This window comes from Myotis brandtii, unplaced genomic scaffold (genome assembly GCF_000412655.1).
Source record: "Myotis brandtii unplaced genomic scaffold, ASM41265v1 scaffold211, whole genome shotgun sequence".
In the NCBI taxonomy this organism is placed as follows: Eukaryota; Metazoa; Chordata; class Mammalia; order Chiroptera; family Vespertilionidae; genus Myotis; species Myotis brandtii.
The window spans coordinates 343,652-362,010 of NW_005357891.1; the positions used below are offsets into that span (position 1 = coordinate 343,652).

An 18,359-nucleotide genomic window follows, 5' to 3' on the forward strand; every position below is an offset into this window, starting at 1 on the left:
GATCAGACATCCGGACCTTTTGCAGGCTTTTCAAAAAGCCCCGTGTGTTGGGATGGGGGCCATGAGACTACACGTAAAGGACTATTGTCCCAAGTAGATCCCGGAAAAGGATCTGGGGTGTTATCCAAGGTGTCCCTTGAGATAAACTTTAACCATGCAGGTGTTGGGACATTCAAGTAGTTGCTAACAAAGAGGCTACTCTACGCAAGCAGGACCAAGGGCAAGCCTAGGACCGAAAAAACCAGAAGCTTTAATTTCAGTTTTAACTGTATGCAAAATGATTCAATTAACTGCTGGAGGAATTACACCACATGAAACATATGCAGTTGCAAATCACACAGCACTTTATTACTCACAAAAGTTCCTGATGCTGTGGGTACAGGCTTGATGGGATTCCGGTAGTGCTGTCCTCTGGGGTCCAGCAGCTGGGCTGGTCCGGTCTGGATGCAGGAGGCCGGTGTTCCTCACCCAAGAGCTCGATTGCGTTTCGATCGGGTGATACTCTCTGTTCTTCTGTTGTCTGGCAGAGAGAGGAACATGGAGCAGTGTTGCTTGCTGGACTGACAAAAAGACGTGCCTTTGTGGCTGTTTCAACAGGCGAGGACTGTTGGCTGGTCAGGAACCATTTTTAAAGCCTGTTTCATACCCGCAGCAGTTCAGGTGGCTATCAATGAATTACGTCAATGCACACATGTTAATCTCAAGCAGGGCGAGGGGCTACATGTGGTTATTTAGGGAGAGTACATTACTCACACACATGTCCTTAATATCACACTTTAGGTTTCAGGAAAGTTAACTCAAACATTTTAAAATCTTTTTAACATTTTAAAAACTTTTTTAAACATTTCTATATTTTACTATAACACCTGGCCTGGTGCCAGTGCTGATAACCCCCTCTGGGGGTTGTGTATTGTTCATGGTTTATGGCCTCTGTAAAATGTGAGTATTTATGTAAACAGGTCTTGCAAGACTAGAAACTTAAGGAAGGGGCAATGACTAGACTATAGGCTATCAGGAATGTGCATTAGTGATACTAAATAACTAGGTACAGAGTTAGGCTGCTGGTCTCCCCCCTCCCCCCCAAAAAATGTCTTATTTTCCTCATCAAAATCAGGAACTGATCTCTACTGTGGTATCCCTTACTGCAAGAGCACAGTGATTACAAAGCTTTTTAAGCATGCTTTTTTTTCTCCCTCATTACTGTATATCTTCATGTATTAGTGAAGTGACTGTTCTCTCTGAGACTCTCAAAGACTATAGTTTTGAAATAGTCTGGTTGTAGGTATAACATATTAAAACCACTTGAATATTTCTAGCTCCCTGAGCTTTTTTATTCCTTTCTCTATATTATGGCAGATAAGTTGTAGCACCTCAAACTAATTAACTATATGCCACTATTAAACCCAAAATTTTGTCAGGCAATTAAGTCAACTGTTAGAACTACTTGCAGTTATATGAGTTAACACATTAAATACAGAGTCTACAAATTTGGCCTAATTCAAACATTATATTTTCTCTTACTTGTTCCAAAACTTGTGTAATTTATCCCCTCATTAGGTTATCCCAGTTTCTATAGATGTAAATTAACTAAATTTTGTCCTTCTTTTTCGGAGGCGGATAGAACTATAAGCAATTTGTACTTGTCCCACTGCACATGCTGATATATGGTAATGATTCTAGGTTTAGTGTTTAGTGGTAACAAGTAATAATTAGCACAGGCATTGAAGAGAATAGGTATCTCTCCAGTCAACTCCAGTTAAGATTATTGGATGCTTGTAAAATAGGGAAAATCTGGTTTCCTCACATTGTAGGGTAGGATGCTTCTACTGGCAGCATCAGAAAGTCTCAGAGATTCAAAATCCTAAGCTTAATTTGGATGCCCCATATCTCTCAAAATAAAGCCATAGGTTTCCACTTCTTCACATTTCCTGCCTTGGCTTTGACAGGAGAGCCTTGAAGATTGTATCAACTCAACAGAAGCTGTGATTCTGCAATCTAAACAATTAAACTTTCAATGTTGTTTTAAGAAATATTGACCCAGATGGCATAAGATTAAAAAGGGAGCTTATTTTAAGGTTGACTCCAGTGCTCTCTTGTTTTCAATAACAACTTAGGGAGAGTTAAAAACAAAGCTTAGCTTGCTCAATTCTTTTTGTAACAGATGCCCTCAGAAGAAACACTCTCAAAGGAGAGTCCTTGACTCTTCATTGTTTCCCCAAATGAAGTCTCTTCATTACTTGGTCTCATGTGGCACTTGCTTCTATGAAGACTCCATCACAGGCAACTACAGATGATGTCTTCATTAATTGTGAAACTACTTACTTGTCTTATTGCTGCATGACAAATAGCGCTAAAATGTAGTGGCTTAAAAGATACAGTAAACATTTATTATCTCACAAGTTTATGGTGCCTGAGTTTGAGAGGAACTTGGCTGAGCAGGTCACACATGGTTTCATAGCGTCATATGATGGCTATGGCTTCACTCCCCTGAAGGTCTGACTGAGACTGGAAGTAGCCTCACACGTATGCCTGGCAGGTTCAAGCTAATGTTTGGCAAATGTATCCATTTCTCTCCACACAGGCCTCTCTGCAGGGCTGCTTGAGTATCCTCAAGGCATGAAAGCTGGCTCCCCTTGCCCACAGAAAGAGCATTTCACAATTCATACACAGAAATTCTAATGCCTTTACTCACCTAGCTTCACAAATATAAGTGTCTTTTAACATATCCAATTGGCCATAGGTCCATTCCCGATTCAACATGGAAAGTGACCATACAAAGGCCTGAAGGTGTGGATCATTGAGGGCACTCTTGAAAGCTTACTGCCTTATCATTGCTTGCCATGGACCATCCATGTTCTGTTTTTCATGTCCAAGGAGATCAGCTTTGAAAGAAAGCCCAAAAACACGACCCATCTTCATATTCAATCATTAAATTTTCATAGTTTATGCTAATTTTTATATCAGATCAAGATACAGAAGCCAAAGAGAAATTTTAACTTAATTGTGATACCGAATTTTTGGACTGGAACCGGATTCTTTGACCACCAGAGTTGAAGAATGAATCCATAGACAGAGGTGAAGATTTATTAAACATCAAGTACAGACTCCCACGTGGGGAGAAGGAAAGGGTCCCACTGAGTTCCTTTTCCCTATGGCTTATAAAGGCTGCAGATCCTGGTGCCTTGATATTCCCTCTGATTGGTCACTATTCCCTTAGATTGGTTACTATCTAACTCCTGGGCTCAAAGGTTGAACCTCACATGGGACATGTAAGGTTCTCCCCGCCTCCTCCCTTATTGTTTTCCTATTCCCTTTGGGCTTTCTTCCTCTCCTTCTGGATGAAGGGCTTCCTTCCCTTTATTTTGTAAATATATGTAGACCTTTTGCTGTTCCCAGCTACCTCATTCTATGGAAATGTACCTGTTGCAGCTTTTCAGCTTCCCTATTCTATGGGAATATACCTTCTGCTGCTCTGCAGCCCTGTGCTTTTTCCATGGTCCTCTTAACTTCCAAAATTTCTAAAATTTTCTAAACCCATCCTATTTTACGCCTTAAATTCCTGTTTCAGTTGTTAATTATGATTTGAAGAACTGAAGAAAATTGGTGTCACTAAGGTTTCACAGAAATAGAAATTCCAGGAATCTACTGCCACCCACAGAACTTGGAGAATCAAAGAAAAAGGTTTGGAATATAAAATATAGAACAATAGAGGCGAGGCCCAGTGGAGAAACTGAGACTGCTGAGAAGAGTGCTGTTTACTAGTAAGTAGGGCCCTTAAAGCTCAGGTGAGAATTAGAACTCTGAGTTGATATACTAGTTTTCTGGTGCTCTTATTTCTGGAGGCATGATGGTACCCTTTTGGCTATTACCAAAATAAATGACAAAGTATTAAACTGCTGATTCTGGAACTCATTGCTAGGTCGAAAAATAAGTACTTATGAAAGATGCTAATGGAAATTTGTAATGAAAGGAAAGCCAATAAAAAGGAACAAAACCTTTGCCTTTAGCCATTAAATCCTCTTCTACATACTCCTTATACAGATCCTGACTACAAAGTAGCACACATTTTTGCAGTGTTTTAGCCCAGCATCATAAAAGAGGGTATTGAAAAATAGGTTTGTAAGTGAGAGACATTACATTAATACCTAGTATAGTTGTAGTATTTGTGAAAATATTGGACACAGACTGAGTTTGTGCACAACTTCTTTACGGGCATCCATTTCAAAATGCCCCTTGATAATTTGTTTAAAATATTATGTAGTTATTTTCCAGATGATCCATACAATTGGCAACAACTGCCTCAGCAAGTCATATTAAATCCAAAATGCTATCACCATTTCAGCAGCATCTTTTCATATACATAAAATGAACCTCCTATATCAAGAAATATAGCTTTCTTTCTCATTATGTAATTTATGACACCGTACCTAGAATCAGTTGACATAACAAAAATATAATGTTATCAAATGTTGGCGTGAAACTCCCACTGAATATTTGTGACACTTTTCCATGTTTTGTCTTCTGTCACCACATACTGTATTTACCATAGAGACATCCATGGTCCTTCTCCAGGTGGCACCCTGAGATCTGGACCTCATCATTGCCCCCATGCAGGTCATTGGACAGAGGCCCTATGGAAATACCTTCATAGAAGCACTCTGCAAACACTCCGCTCTTCGCAACCTAAGGTGGTGGCTGAAGCCTGGCTTGATACTCCTCTGATATGGAACCCAGAGGAATCTCCCTTTGCCCCATTCCATCTAAAGAGAGTTCATTTTAGAGCAAATTCCCACTTTCTTGAATGTATATTCAAGACATTCCACCTCTTCCTGCAATGACTTTTTTTTTCCCCACTGTACAGGCTGCATGTATGTTTCAATATATTTCGTTTTACAGATGCCATAGATCCATACTTTTTGCCTTATTTTTTGACTTGTGCTTTCTCTCTTACTACATGTGACTTTTGAACAATGAAACACTGCTTGCACCCTTATTGGCAATGTGAACATGGCCAGGTAGCGTAACCATTATTGTACCTCCATGTCTCCATAATATACTGCAGATAATATTTCTACCTCATTTGGGCTTTTAGGTAGACTAAATAAATCAATTTAAAAGTACAGGAGAGTCCTGGCCAGTGTTTCTCAGCGGGTTGAGCATCATCCTGTGCACCAAAAGTTTGCCAGTTTGATTCCCAGTCAGGGCACATGCCCAGATTGCAGGTTTAATCCCCTGTAGGGGTGTGTGCAGGAGGCAACTGATTGATATTTCTCTTTCCCTCCCTCTCCTGTCATCTCTTTCCAAAGAATCAATAAAAACATGTTAAGGAGAAAAATTTCCTCACATTTATAATTCTAATGAATGTCTAACTTCTTTTAAAAAGAAAAGAAAATGGAAAAGAAAGTACTAGGAGAGTAACTGGCACACAGCATGCATTATATGTTGTTGTTTTGTTGTTATTGATACTATTGTGATAACAATTAGTATTACCTTCATGAATGTGGGTGGGGGCGAATATATTTAGTAAATTGTCAAATCCAAAAATTCATCTGCCGAATATATAACTGTATTTTTATACAGCTGATATTTATAGGGAAAACAGTTGAACAATTATATTGTGAATTGACAAAAAATAAAAAGCAGTCAAGACAATTTATACCAAATAAAACTTTGCAACTTAATTATTTACTTAATGTCTCAATTCTCCAATTTATTTTATCAATTAAGTTCTTACTCCAAATGATAATTGTACTTCCTACACTTGTCTCTTTGCAAAGTATTTTTTTTAAATACTTTGATTTAAGAATATAAAAACAGAAGCATTACTAGGATTTAGCAAAGGTAGTTATCTTTATAATGCTTCAGGAACCCATGTATTCCCCAATGGTTACTAAACAATGCCATGTTATATCTAAAACTATTTTTTTAAAGTCACATGGAGACTACTTTTGGTTATTAAATTTTGAATTAGGTAGAGTACATCATTTATACCACCCATGCATGTAATCATTCATTGATTTAATATGCACTGTAGGAAAGCCACCAAGTGAAATAAAGGTCTGATATTAGAATGTGAAATTGGATAAAAGAAGATGAATGATAAGGAACTAACTATAACAGCATCTCTTTTTCCACACAGGAGCTTAACTCAAATAGAAAACTCTATAAGCAGAATTCAAATACCCTACATTATTGAAGGGTTATGTGACATATATTTTTAATTTAAAATATTCAGTTGTGAGAGAAACAAACCATTTAATAACACTGAAGTACTCTAAAGTGCTTTTCAAATACGAGGAGTCTATATATTTAAAACTGTATTGTTGAGTGTAACTGCTTTTCTACAATGATAATGTAATTTGAATTGCATAGATAGAGATTTATACTTTAATCCCTACCTCCCACCCCAAATCACATACATACTTACAAACTAATAGAATCACTGAAGAAATGGAAGTAATAGAAACTTCTTTTCTCACAACAAATTTTGCAGTTAAAACTCAGCCTGATTCTCCATGGTTTTGATAATGATTTAGTACCTTTTATCACTTTTGTATTGTAGGGCTCATATATGGAGCATTGAACTATCCATTAAAAGTAGTTTGCAGCCCTGGCCAGTGTGGCTCAGTTGGTGGGGTGTCATCATATGTACCGAAATGTTGCCGATTTGATTCCTGGGCAAGGCATATGCCTGGATTGCAGGCTTGATCCCTGGTAGGGATCAGGCAGGAGGCATCTGATAAACATTTCACTCTCAAACCCTGTTTCTCTCTCTTCCTCTCCCTTTCTCTCTCTCTAAAAATTAATAAAAAATATTTTAAAAAAGACTTTGCAAAGAAACAAGGTTAAGAAGAAGACAGGAAGAGGGGTCTGTAGTTGACCCAGAGAAGTGTAGATGAGGTCATTCGGGGATCAAGGTAGGATTCATATAAGGATTCCAGAGGAAAATGTAGTTTATACTACCAAGGGTTTATAATGTGAAAGAAATAACAGATGAGAAGATATAAAGCCAATTTTCTCATTAAACAATTGAGACCAGTAAGGTTATGATTTATCTTAAAATCACACAGCTAATGAATGGCAGAGAAAGACCTAGAGCTCACTTTCTCACTCTAGAATATGTGATCATTTTCTGCTTGAAGGCCAGAGATGATCTGGTTGAGGATTGAGAAATGCTGGCATTCATTGCGTTGTATCTGCTACCAGGAGGCATTTACTTCAATATGGTAGGAATCACAGGGTGAATTAAAAACAGTCAGCATTAGGACAAAGACCGGATAAGAACACACAGAGTACATCCATCCAAAAAAACAGCTATAGACTTACTTGATATGCAAGATCAGAAAACAAGCAAGAGATTTCGTGTCTTCACAATATGTTGTAGTATATTTAGAAATTATACTAATATTTAGGATATTGATATTTTACATCTGAGTTCCAGTTTTAACAAGAACCAAGGAAGCAGATGTTCTGTGATGTCTTTTTATTTTGTAGTTGTATGCATGTTGGGGCTCTTTTTGGAAAAATAAAACATCAAGAATTTAAAATATTGCACTATCTTAATGCACTATCTTTTGCATCTGTCTACTAGAATTTAGAAAATAACATCTTGCCAGCTGCATTGCGTCAACTTTCAGGGAAATTCTACTTCTGCCTATACACATGGTTATATTAATACCAGCAAGGTGCAAAGTAGAATATAGTCAAAGGGATCATTAAGCTATTTATATCTCAACTAGAGGTCCGATGCACGAAAATTCGCACAAACGTAGGCCTTCCTTCCCCCGGCTGCCAGCATGAGCTTCCCTCCGGCATCCGGGACCCTGGCTGGCTTCCCTCTGGCTCAAGCTTTGTCAGGAAGGACATCTGGAATTACGTCCGGAAGACAATCAGTCTAATTAGCATATTACCCTTTTATTATTATATACCTGGGACCCGGGCTGGCTTCCCTCTGGCTCAAGCTTTGTCAGGAAGGACATCTGGAATTACGTCCGGAAGACAATCAGTCTAATTAGCATATTACCCTTTTATTATTATATATTTGATATAATAAGTTCACAATTACTTAGAATAAAGAGGAATATGTCAGGGAAGTAAGATTTCATTTCCTGTAGTGTTTATTAAACAGTGAAGTATATGTGCAAGGTATAATGTATTAAAAGTCTCATGACATCAGATGGACTTTCTGAAACATCATGGCAACCAGTCCAATTAGCATATTACCCTTTTATTATTATATATTTGATATAATAAGTTCACAATTACTTAGAATAAAGAGGAATATGTCAGGGAAGTAAGATTTCATTTCCTGTAGTGTTTATTAAACAGTGAAGTATATGTGCAAGGTATAATGTATTAAAAGTCTCATGACATCAGATGGACTTTCTGAAACATCATGGCAAAAATTCTAAATAATTTTGAGAGTATTTAAGCATTTGGAGAAGTGAGCCAGCCACTAGTCATAACTACTCTCTATTTAAGTAGTGTCAAGACCCAGCAGATTTTACAGGAATGTATCTTTTGATAACTGTATTTTAGGAAGTCTACATTTGCCTTAGGCTTCCTAACTACCTTTATGAATAAATATTTGAAAAATAAATGCATTATAAAATTATTTTATTTAAAAACAGTTAGCAATCAATACTAGATGGAAAACATTGTTATAAATAATGCAAGATAATTAAGTTGGTAAATGTCCAAACTTTTCTATAAGATTTTTTTCAACTTCCAGGAGCCTAGTTTTCTTTTTCATAGTACCCACTTTTGTTTGTTTTGTTGCCTTTGGAGAAAACAAATTCTTTTACACAAAGCATGAAAAATCTTTGACTAATAACTCGAAAAAATTTTATATACTTTAACAACTCAATAGGTTATTGATCCAGAAACTCTCATTTTTTTCTGACTCTAATAAAATTTAAATAACAGAATTAAAAGTGAGTTTATAGACATGCATAATATAATTGCATAACAGATACTATATTAGTTGAATACTCTCTGTTATTTCCTTTTCTTATTCATTTACAGAACCCTAGATGTGAATATGCTTGGGAATGAATCATAATTCATTTAAACCAATTTTTACAAATGATTGATTTAGAGAAGGATATAGAGCTGTTTGCTATGATACCTGTGTTATCAGTGGAAGTGGAGTTCTTAGGGTGCTACAAGGAAAATAATTTCCTGAGGCACCCATGGGAGGATAAGGTTTTATGGAAAACTTTATTGATGATGTAAAATTAAGGGGGTTCTTGTTTAAGGTCCCATCTCTGTCTGTTCTGCTATGGAAAAACCCCAATCTCATCTTCAGCAGGGCCTGAATTAAGGCCACTGCCCAGAATTTCTGTTCCATATAAAGTACAATCCAGTCTAGTATCTGGATAGCTTAGCTTGTGTTCCCAGCTGAAGTCCATTGCCTCTGTTGTCTGCACAGCTATGGGCCATGCTACTGATTAAGGCCACACAGCTATGGAGAGAGAACAGGAGAGAGCTTGGGCGAGGGTGGGTCATGGAGCAAGCAAGAACAAGTGGGAACAAGAGCATGAACAAGGAGGAAGTAACTCTTTGTCTAGAGAGTTTAACTTTCCAAAATTTGGAGTGTTTCTGATAGCGACCACCCTAGCCAATCCACTGTTCCCTAGACTAAACTAGCAGGCAAGCACCTTCTCTATATCACCCCAACTTCAGTGAGCATGAGCCCATCTCTCCCTTTGATCCTTTACCTCAGTGATCTGCAGGGGATGGACTAGTGGTTCCCTGAGGAGCATGATGTTGTAGCTTCCTGGGGAAGCCATCCAGATGACCATACTTATAATGTCTGGCCTTCCCTTTGCTCTCTTCTTATTATTAATAAACTAGCTAATTATGATGATAATACCTGGAGCTAAAGTACCCATAATGCAAAATAAGGCCACAAGTCTTAGAATCAAAGTTAAATGGAGAAGACTAGAGCAAGACTCTGTCTTTGAGTAACTGAAGAAAATCCTGGTCTACCTGCCTCCAGATATTTTAATAAATGCAAAATATACTTCTTATGGTTTCATCTAAGCATAGTTTGGATAAAATACTAGTATATCTTATATGTATGTTGGCAAGGGATCCAATTACAGTCAAGAGGCTTTAGTTTCATTTGAACCAAAATGAAGACCAAACTTCAGCTTAAATGAGCTCATAAAGTGCTATAGACATTTCCTTTTTCCCCCTTTAACTCCCTCCATTCCACTCTTGCCCCATCCACACCACAGGCCTTCACCATACCATTGTCTGTGTCTATGGGTTATGCATATCCTATATAATAAAAGAGTAATATGCAAATTGACTCTAACAGCAGAATGACTTGGAATGACTGGTTACTATACCACACACTGACCACCAGGGGGCAGACGTTCAATGCAGGAGATGCCCCCTGGTGGTCAGTGCGCTCCCACAGGGGGAGCTCTGCTCAGCCACAAGCCAGGCTGACTGCTGCCAGCCTCCAAGTTATCTCAAAGGGTAAGAGATCCTTGTTTTTTACTTCTGCATAGTATTCTATTGTGTAAATGTACCATATCTTTTTTATTCATTCATCTACTGTTGGGCACTTAGGGCTGTTTCCAGATCTTAGCTATTGTTAAATAATGCTATTGTATGTGCCCTGACTAGAGATCAACCTGCAACTTTAGCTTATTAGGGCTATGTCCTAACCAACTGAACTAACCAGCCAGGGCTTACCCCTGTACTTACTAAAAAGAAAAAGAGGAAAATAAGAATTAGTTAAGATATTTCTTAAAATGAAAAATGTACTCCAAATATTTTTTGAATTATGATAAATTATTATTAACCATAGTGAAATTATGAATATGCATTTCTTATACAAATCATTATCTTCTTTCTTATGAAAGTGTAGAAGTTTCCTCCATGCACAAGAGCCTATTCTCTTCATATTTATATAGATCAGTAGTGAAATTATGAATATGCATTTCTTATAGAAATCATTATCTTCTTTCTTATGAAAGTGTAGAATTTTCTCCATGCCCACAAGAGCCTATTCTCTTCATATTTATATAGATCAGTAGACCTCAAGTTTTGACTTCACAATACCTTTATACTTTTAAAAGTCATTGAAGACTTCAGTTAGGTTTGTTTGTGTGTGTTGTATTTATTAGATCTGGCTTAATGGAGGAAAACCACACTTTTTAATATCTACTTCTTCAATCACACTGCCTAGATATAATGTTTTGGTAGTTGTATGCAATGAGAACCCATGCTCAAACAGGAATAGCTGAAAAAGGCTGGCCTTTTCATACAATTGTGGGTATTCTTTGATACTGTACCAAAACTCAACAAGCAGAATTTTCTTAAAATATCATTGCAATGTGAAATCTGAAATCATGTGAACTTATTGAACTTTTTTACATCCAAATCCATTTGTTTGTCTAACCCACTGAATGAATATTTTACCCAGGCACGAATTTGTAACGTTGCTCATTTGGAAACTATTTACTCACTTTCCAGATATTTTTAGTTTTGACACTTCAAATCCATTTGTTTATCTTACCCACTGAATGGATATTTTACCCAGGCACGAATTTGTAACGTTATGTGTTGCTCATTTGGAAATTATTTACTCACTTTCCAGATATTTTTAGTTTTGACACTTCCCATTATAGATCATAAAAATAAGTTTCATATTAAACTTTATCAGAGATATCTTTAAGTATTAAGAAGCTATAAAGCTAATGATTTCAGATAAAGCTTTTTCAAAATTCTCATTTCACTTGAAACCTTGAATTTTATCATGAGTTGGAAATATACTGAGCTGTTTTTCTTAAAATGCAGGAAGAATCAATTATATTATTTAAAAATAAATTCTGCTAAGTTACCAAATCTGACCCAGGCTCACATTCCTCAAGGTGTGGAGTTTAAAAATTCAGTGACTACTAGTGCAGTTTTGTGTCATTGTTATTATATGTAATCAGTTATCACCAGTCATACCCACCACTATTTTGTATCATCACTGTGTGGAAATATCAACACAGGTAACAAAAGTAATTAGTGTATTAGTATGAAAGTAGTTTTGGTCTTATGGACCCACTAAAATGGGTCTTGCTTCCACAGAGGTCAACAAGCTGCCCTTAGAAAATTGCTGTAAAGCATACTATAAATGCGGTAATATATATTTTTTGCATTTATATTATTGCTTAATAGCCTTATTCATAATAGCAACTTAGAATGCTAAATTTAATTAATAAAAATTGTTAATTAAACACTAGCCCTTGATAGCATTTTCTAGAGGATAGAAAAACTTCTTTAAGAATAAGAGAAATTAAAAAAAATTTGTTTCAAATTATTTTATTCTATTACATTTCTAGAGCAATAAATTTCTAGAACAATGAATTATTTCATGGTTAAGGGATAGAAAAACTTCTTTAAGAATAAGAGAAATTTAAAAAAAACTTGTTTCAAATTATTTTATTCTATTACATTTCTAGAACAATAAATTTCTAGAACAATGAATTATTTCATGGTTAAACTTTTAATTCACCTGAGATTCAACTTACCAAACAACAAATTCCAACTTTCAATTTCAATCCTATTATATATGTTCAATTGTATGTCTTGAAACACAACAAATAATTTATTTATTTGCTTCTTTCTTCTAAGAAAATAGAACAATATAAAACATACATTTATAAAATGGAATGTCAGCACAAATGATACATACTTTAGATGTAACCAAAATTACTTTATATAACTTCAGTATTACTTTAGTGCAAAACAAAAGCCTTAACATATGTCATTGATATTGATATTGATATGCTAAATATAGAAATATTTAAAGTCTTCTCCATTGCTTCTCTGGAGCTGAGAATTCTAGCATGCACAGTGACTTCTTTAGTATAATTGAAAAGGATGGCTTACAATAAGAATTTGATAATCAATTTTAGAATACAACTCTATAGTCATATTATGTAATTAGTTATTAATGAAAAAATACTTGGAAAATGTGCATTAAGTTTCAGATTCTAATTAATGTTGTTTATTGATTTTAAACTTTATGCACATATAAAAGCTTTTATGGATTTGCTTTTAAAAAGAAGATGATTCTCAAAAGTGATTTAGAGGAATATTTTCAAGTAAAATTCTGTTATTTATTTTTATCTACAATAGTACCAATTAAAGTAGTATTTTCTGTTAGATATTCATAAGTGGTGCATCCCTGAGTGATATTGAGAAATAGGCAAATGACAGGCTGATCTTATACAACTATGCAATTAATATAATTTACCCTTACTTCTTTTTTAAAAAAATATATTTTATTGATATTTTACAGAGAGGAAGGGAGAGGGATAGAGAGTTAGAAACATCGATGAGAGAGAAACATCGACCAGCTGCCTCCTGCACACCCCCTATTGGAGATGTGCCCACAACCAAGGTATATGCCCTTGACCGGAATCGAACCTGGGACCTTTCAGTCTGCAGGCCGATGCTCTATCCACTGAGCCAAACCGGTTAGGGCAACCCTTACTTCTTTATAATTTCAATTAGACCTCAAATTAATTGATGAGAAAAAATTTTTTTCTTTTACATGGAAATGAAATAAAAATAATAAAAGTATTTTATATAGAATTATAAAACATAACAGTAGTCAGCTCAATGCACATGTAATTTTAAATGCTATTAGGAAGTAAGAAAAATAGTAATTCAGCATATTCTTCTTATTACTTTTACTTTCCAATCTAGATATTGCTATACCCTGAGAAGATCTGTATATTCTCTGGAACAGGTGGGAATCCAGAACTTGGTGATACTAAATTGCAAGAAATTATTAACAATAATCACATTATATTATTATCCTTTTTAGATATCACTCATATTTTCAAACTTTGATCTAACTGCCATATTACCTTTTTCTACTCCTTTCCTATATTAATTACTAATACATGAAAAGAAAATGTATCTGTAAATTTTTTTTTCATTTGAATGTCAATTATATAAACCTTTATATCAAACCTGTGATTAATTTATCTTATTTTTTTATTTTTATGAATGAGGAGTGGAGTGTATGAGGAAATATAAAGACTTTGGTCAATGGAATTTGTTTTATGTGTTAATTTTATTTTTTTAATTTTCCCAGCTTTATTAAAGTATAATTGAAGAATAAATTTTTAAATATATTTAAGGCATATTACATGGTGTTTTTTTATTGTTTCTTGAACATGCACTTAATGCTAGGTTTTGGAATAAATTGGAGGAGGGGGTAATGGAGAATTGTTATTCAATAGATATAAAGTTTCAGTTATGCAAAATGAATAAATTCTAGAATTCTTAGTTTTTGCCTATATGTAAGAACACTGCTTTGTATACTTAAACATTTGTTAATGAAGTTGATCTCATTTTAAATGCCTTACTACAAAATAAATTAAATGGGACTGAAAATGTCCTTGATTTTAGATACATGGCAATGAACTAAAGCATTTATATGAATGAGGCTTTTTAAGAAAGTGATAGAGTGAGAAGATCCGACATGTTCAGGGAGGTATAAATATCACATGCTCTCACTCATTTGTGGAATATAATGAACAACATAATCTAATGAACAAAAATAGAACCAGAGACATTGAAACATGGAACAGACTGTCCAACCTATGAGGGAAGGCACGGGGGGCAGAGGGGAGGCAGGGCAGGGCAGGGAAGAGATCAACCAAAGGACTTGTATGCATGCATATGAGCATAACCAATGGACACAGACAGTAGCTGGGTGAGGACATGTGCTGGGGAGCAGCCTGGGAGAAGTCAATGGGGGAAAAAGGAGACTCATGTAATACTTTAAACAATAAAGAATTTAAATTTAAAAAGAAAGTGGTAGAGTGTAAGCCATTTCTAAGTAGATTGATGAATGAATGGAGGTTGATAAAACAGAAAGCACCCAAGAAGGGTCCAATGAAAGGAAGAGTTTAAATCCAAGAGTTCAGTATAGGCAATAGACCATTCAACAATGCTACCTTAATTTCTAATCCTATATAATAAAAACCCAGTGACCGAAATGGCGGAATGACCAGAATGACCAGAGACCAGAACCACTATGGCCCCTATCCTGGGCTGGTCCCACCCCCCAGCAAGCGATTAGGGGCAATCAGGCAGACAGGCAGAGTGGTTAGGGGCAATCAGGCAGGCAGGGGAGTGGTTAGGGGCGATCAGGTAGGCAGGCGAGTGGTTAGGTGTGGTGAGGCAGGCAGGCAGAGCCCCAGGATCAATCGCCTCAAAGAAGGAGACCCAGGCCGCCCGCCACAGCCTGTGGAAGGAAGCTTGGTGGCTGCGACTGGGTGGCGCTGGTGGCTGCTGGCATCACCCTACCTGCATCGTCAGGATCTACAGTGTTTAGACCCCCGACTCAGAAGGCAACCCACTGCTGGAGCAGGGGAAGCTTGGTGGTTGCGACGGGGTGGCACTGGTGGTGGCTGGAACCACGCTGGCTCCTCAGTGGGCATGGCTCCTGCACCCTGGACCAGGCCCTGGGGTCGCCACCTCTGCCGGAGGCTTCTGAAGGGCTGGACTGCCACTCCTCCTGTTATGATGCCTGGACAGATCCTGGACCCTTCTATGACTGCGGGATCTCTGCTAGGGCTTGGCCCCCTGACCAGACATCCCAGCTTGGCCTGACTGCAGAGGAGCTGAAATACACTGGCATCCATAACACTAGGGACATGATCACCCCTTTGCACTTCCTGGAGGTGAAAGTGGGCAAGAGGCCTCAACCTGTGAAAAGTGAGCTAGATGAGGAAGAGGAGAGGAGAAAAAGGTGCCAGGAAAAGAAGAAAGTGGAGGCAGCCCCATGACAGAACAAGAAGAAGGAGCAGAAGGAGTTTCTGCAGTGGGAATCTGAGTGGCTGGAGCTCATGAATGCGGAGCTGAAAACCCAGATGGAGGAGCTGAAGCAGGAGCGGCAGCAGCTCATCCTAATGCTCAACTGGCATTGCCCCACCGGCATCGTCAGGACCAACAGTGTTAAGACCCCGACTCAGAAGGCAACCCACTGCTGGAGCAGCTGGAGAAGAGTGACCGTGGGCTGGGAGGGGGAAGAGGAAGAGGAGGAGATGAGAAGAAGGAGGAGGAGGACGGTCCAAGAGGGCTCTTCCTTGCTGCATGAAAAACTCTTCAGTGAGGCTCAGCACAGCCAGCATCGGCCAGGCGTTTTTGTGAAACTCAGATCAGCCACACCAGGGGAAGAAACCCAGGATGATGCAACCCAGGACTAAGTGCTGAGACCAAAGTAGTCCTGGGGGTGGGGGGAGGTGGGGGGGGCTGTTCTGCCTGGGGCCAGGCTTGCAGGAGGCAGGACAGAGGCTCTGGGCCAGTAAGACGCCCAACCAGGCAGCTATGGGCACTTCTCTGGCCTCTCCGCCAGGGCACCCACCCTAAGGATTTCCAAGCAGCCAGGAAAAGCCATGAGTTGCAACCAAAATTAGTCTGAGTATGGAGTTCAGAGTGAAACTGCAATCTCCCTGCCCCCAGCCCTGACCCTGACCCTGATCCTGATGCAAGGCTGGAGAAGGGCACAGTGCCAGGCCCTGCTGTACCCATCCATCATGGTCCAGCTCAGTCCTGCCCGGAGTAGTAGGCAGGGCACACCCTCGCCGCCCTGCTGGAGTTGCTGTGGGCATGTGGCACAGGTGCCCATCCAAAGCACATAGTCACTGAATATTTACAGACTGGCTGTCCTGGCAGGGCTTTCAACTGCATATTTTTTTTATACTTTTTTTAAAAAATATTTTTTACAAAAAACCCCGATTTTATACAAGTAATATATATAAATGGATTTCTATAATCACTTAATGTGATATAGTACAGCCTGTCCTCGGGTTACGTCAGATTCGACGTACATCGTTTTGTGGTTACTTCGCCATCTCCCATTTATTTATAAAAAAAAAAAAGTTCCATCATTTTGACATATGTACATATGTGCTTTATGTTTTTTATCATTTATTTACCACAAGTAAAGGTCAGGAATTGTTATTTTTCTTTTAATTTTTTTTACTGTTTCACTTCATTACTGCTGTGTATGTGCTCCATGTGAGTGATTTTTTATACTCTAAATATTTTTTTACAAAAAAAAAAAAAGATTTTATACCAGCAATATATAAATGGATTTCTATAATCACTTGATGTGATACAGTATAAATATGCTATGGTTTGTTTGTTACAAACAGATATTTAGCAGTTATCGCTGTTGCGTGTAACTTCTAAGTACTGTAGTCTCTGGGTATTGGGGGTGGCAGGGGCGGGGATGTGGTGCATTTCCATCCTGGTAAACTCTTCATAGTACTCAGTTCTGTATCACTCAGTAAACATTACTCTTACTTAAAAAAAACAAAAAGAAAGAGGGAGGCTGGTGGTGCTGCAGCAGGTGGGCAGGGCCTCCCTCTGCAGGGTGATCAACCTGGGGGCCCCGCCATCATTCGCCCCACAGAGGGAGGCCCAGGCCAGTCAAATGATCCCACCCCATGCCTGTGGCCTACAGGAGGCTACCGGTGGCAGAGGAGGGGAGGGCAGTGCTGCACAGATGTCAAGCAGTGGCATCAGCAGGGGTGGGGCCAGCTGTCTGCAGCCGGGGGAAGAAAAGCCCTGATAGGTCCTGATCTCAGGCCAGGCCTAGGGACCCTACTCAAGGGGTCCCGGATTGTGAGAGGGTGCAGGCCGGGCTGAGGAAGCCCCCCTCCCCCTCAGTGCATAAATTTTCATGCACTGGGCCTCTAGTATTAAATAAAAATATTAATAATTTTTAAACATTAAACAGGTGTTGCAGATCACATACAGGAAGTTCTGAAACAGAAACTTTTGGAGGTTGGAAACTCAGATCAGGACATTTGACTTGTCAGGTTTTGCTCAACCTACATTTTTTCCCCTGCCAGTATATGCACTTAACTAATAGATTTAGCAAGCCACATTAAAGAAGTCAATGTAATACCACTTGTACCATTCTTAATATAGTTTATAATATCAATAGGGGATCCTAGTGAAAATGTTACTTCTGAGAATCACTTAGCATTTTATGAAAATTTACAAAATACCAGAATACTGAAATGATCCATTATTATAAATCTGGGTACTTAACTAGATTTTATTTAAAATTTTTATTTTAATCACTTATTTATTGATTATATATCTATAATATGGAGTTTTAGGTGGCACTTACAAAGTTGGTACACAAATTTATGCAAATGTGAATATGTATGTGTATACCTGCATACACATTTTTGAAATATCTCTTAGGAATAACAGTATTTTCTATTATCTCTTTATTTGTGAGGCACATGATAGGTATTACTTTTTTAAATATATTTTTATTGATTACAGAGAGGAAGGGAGAGGGAGAAAGGGAT

General features: G+C 37.8%; 1 long non-coding RNA gene across 1 annotated transcript; it reads right to left on the bottom strand.

The window, feature by feature from the left end:
• Positions 1 to 614: 614 nt before the first annotated feature.
• LOC106726007 lies at positions 615 to 3,033 on the bottom strand. Its single transcript, XR_001362022.1, has 3 exons — positions 3,024 to 3,033; positions 1,300 to 1,301; positions 615 to 664 (listed from the first exon to the last, which is right to left on the bottom strand). It is a non-coding gene; the product is annotated as an uncharacterized LOC106726007 (long non-coding RNA).
• Between the last annotated feature and the right edge of the window lie 15,326 nt (positions 3,034 to 18,359).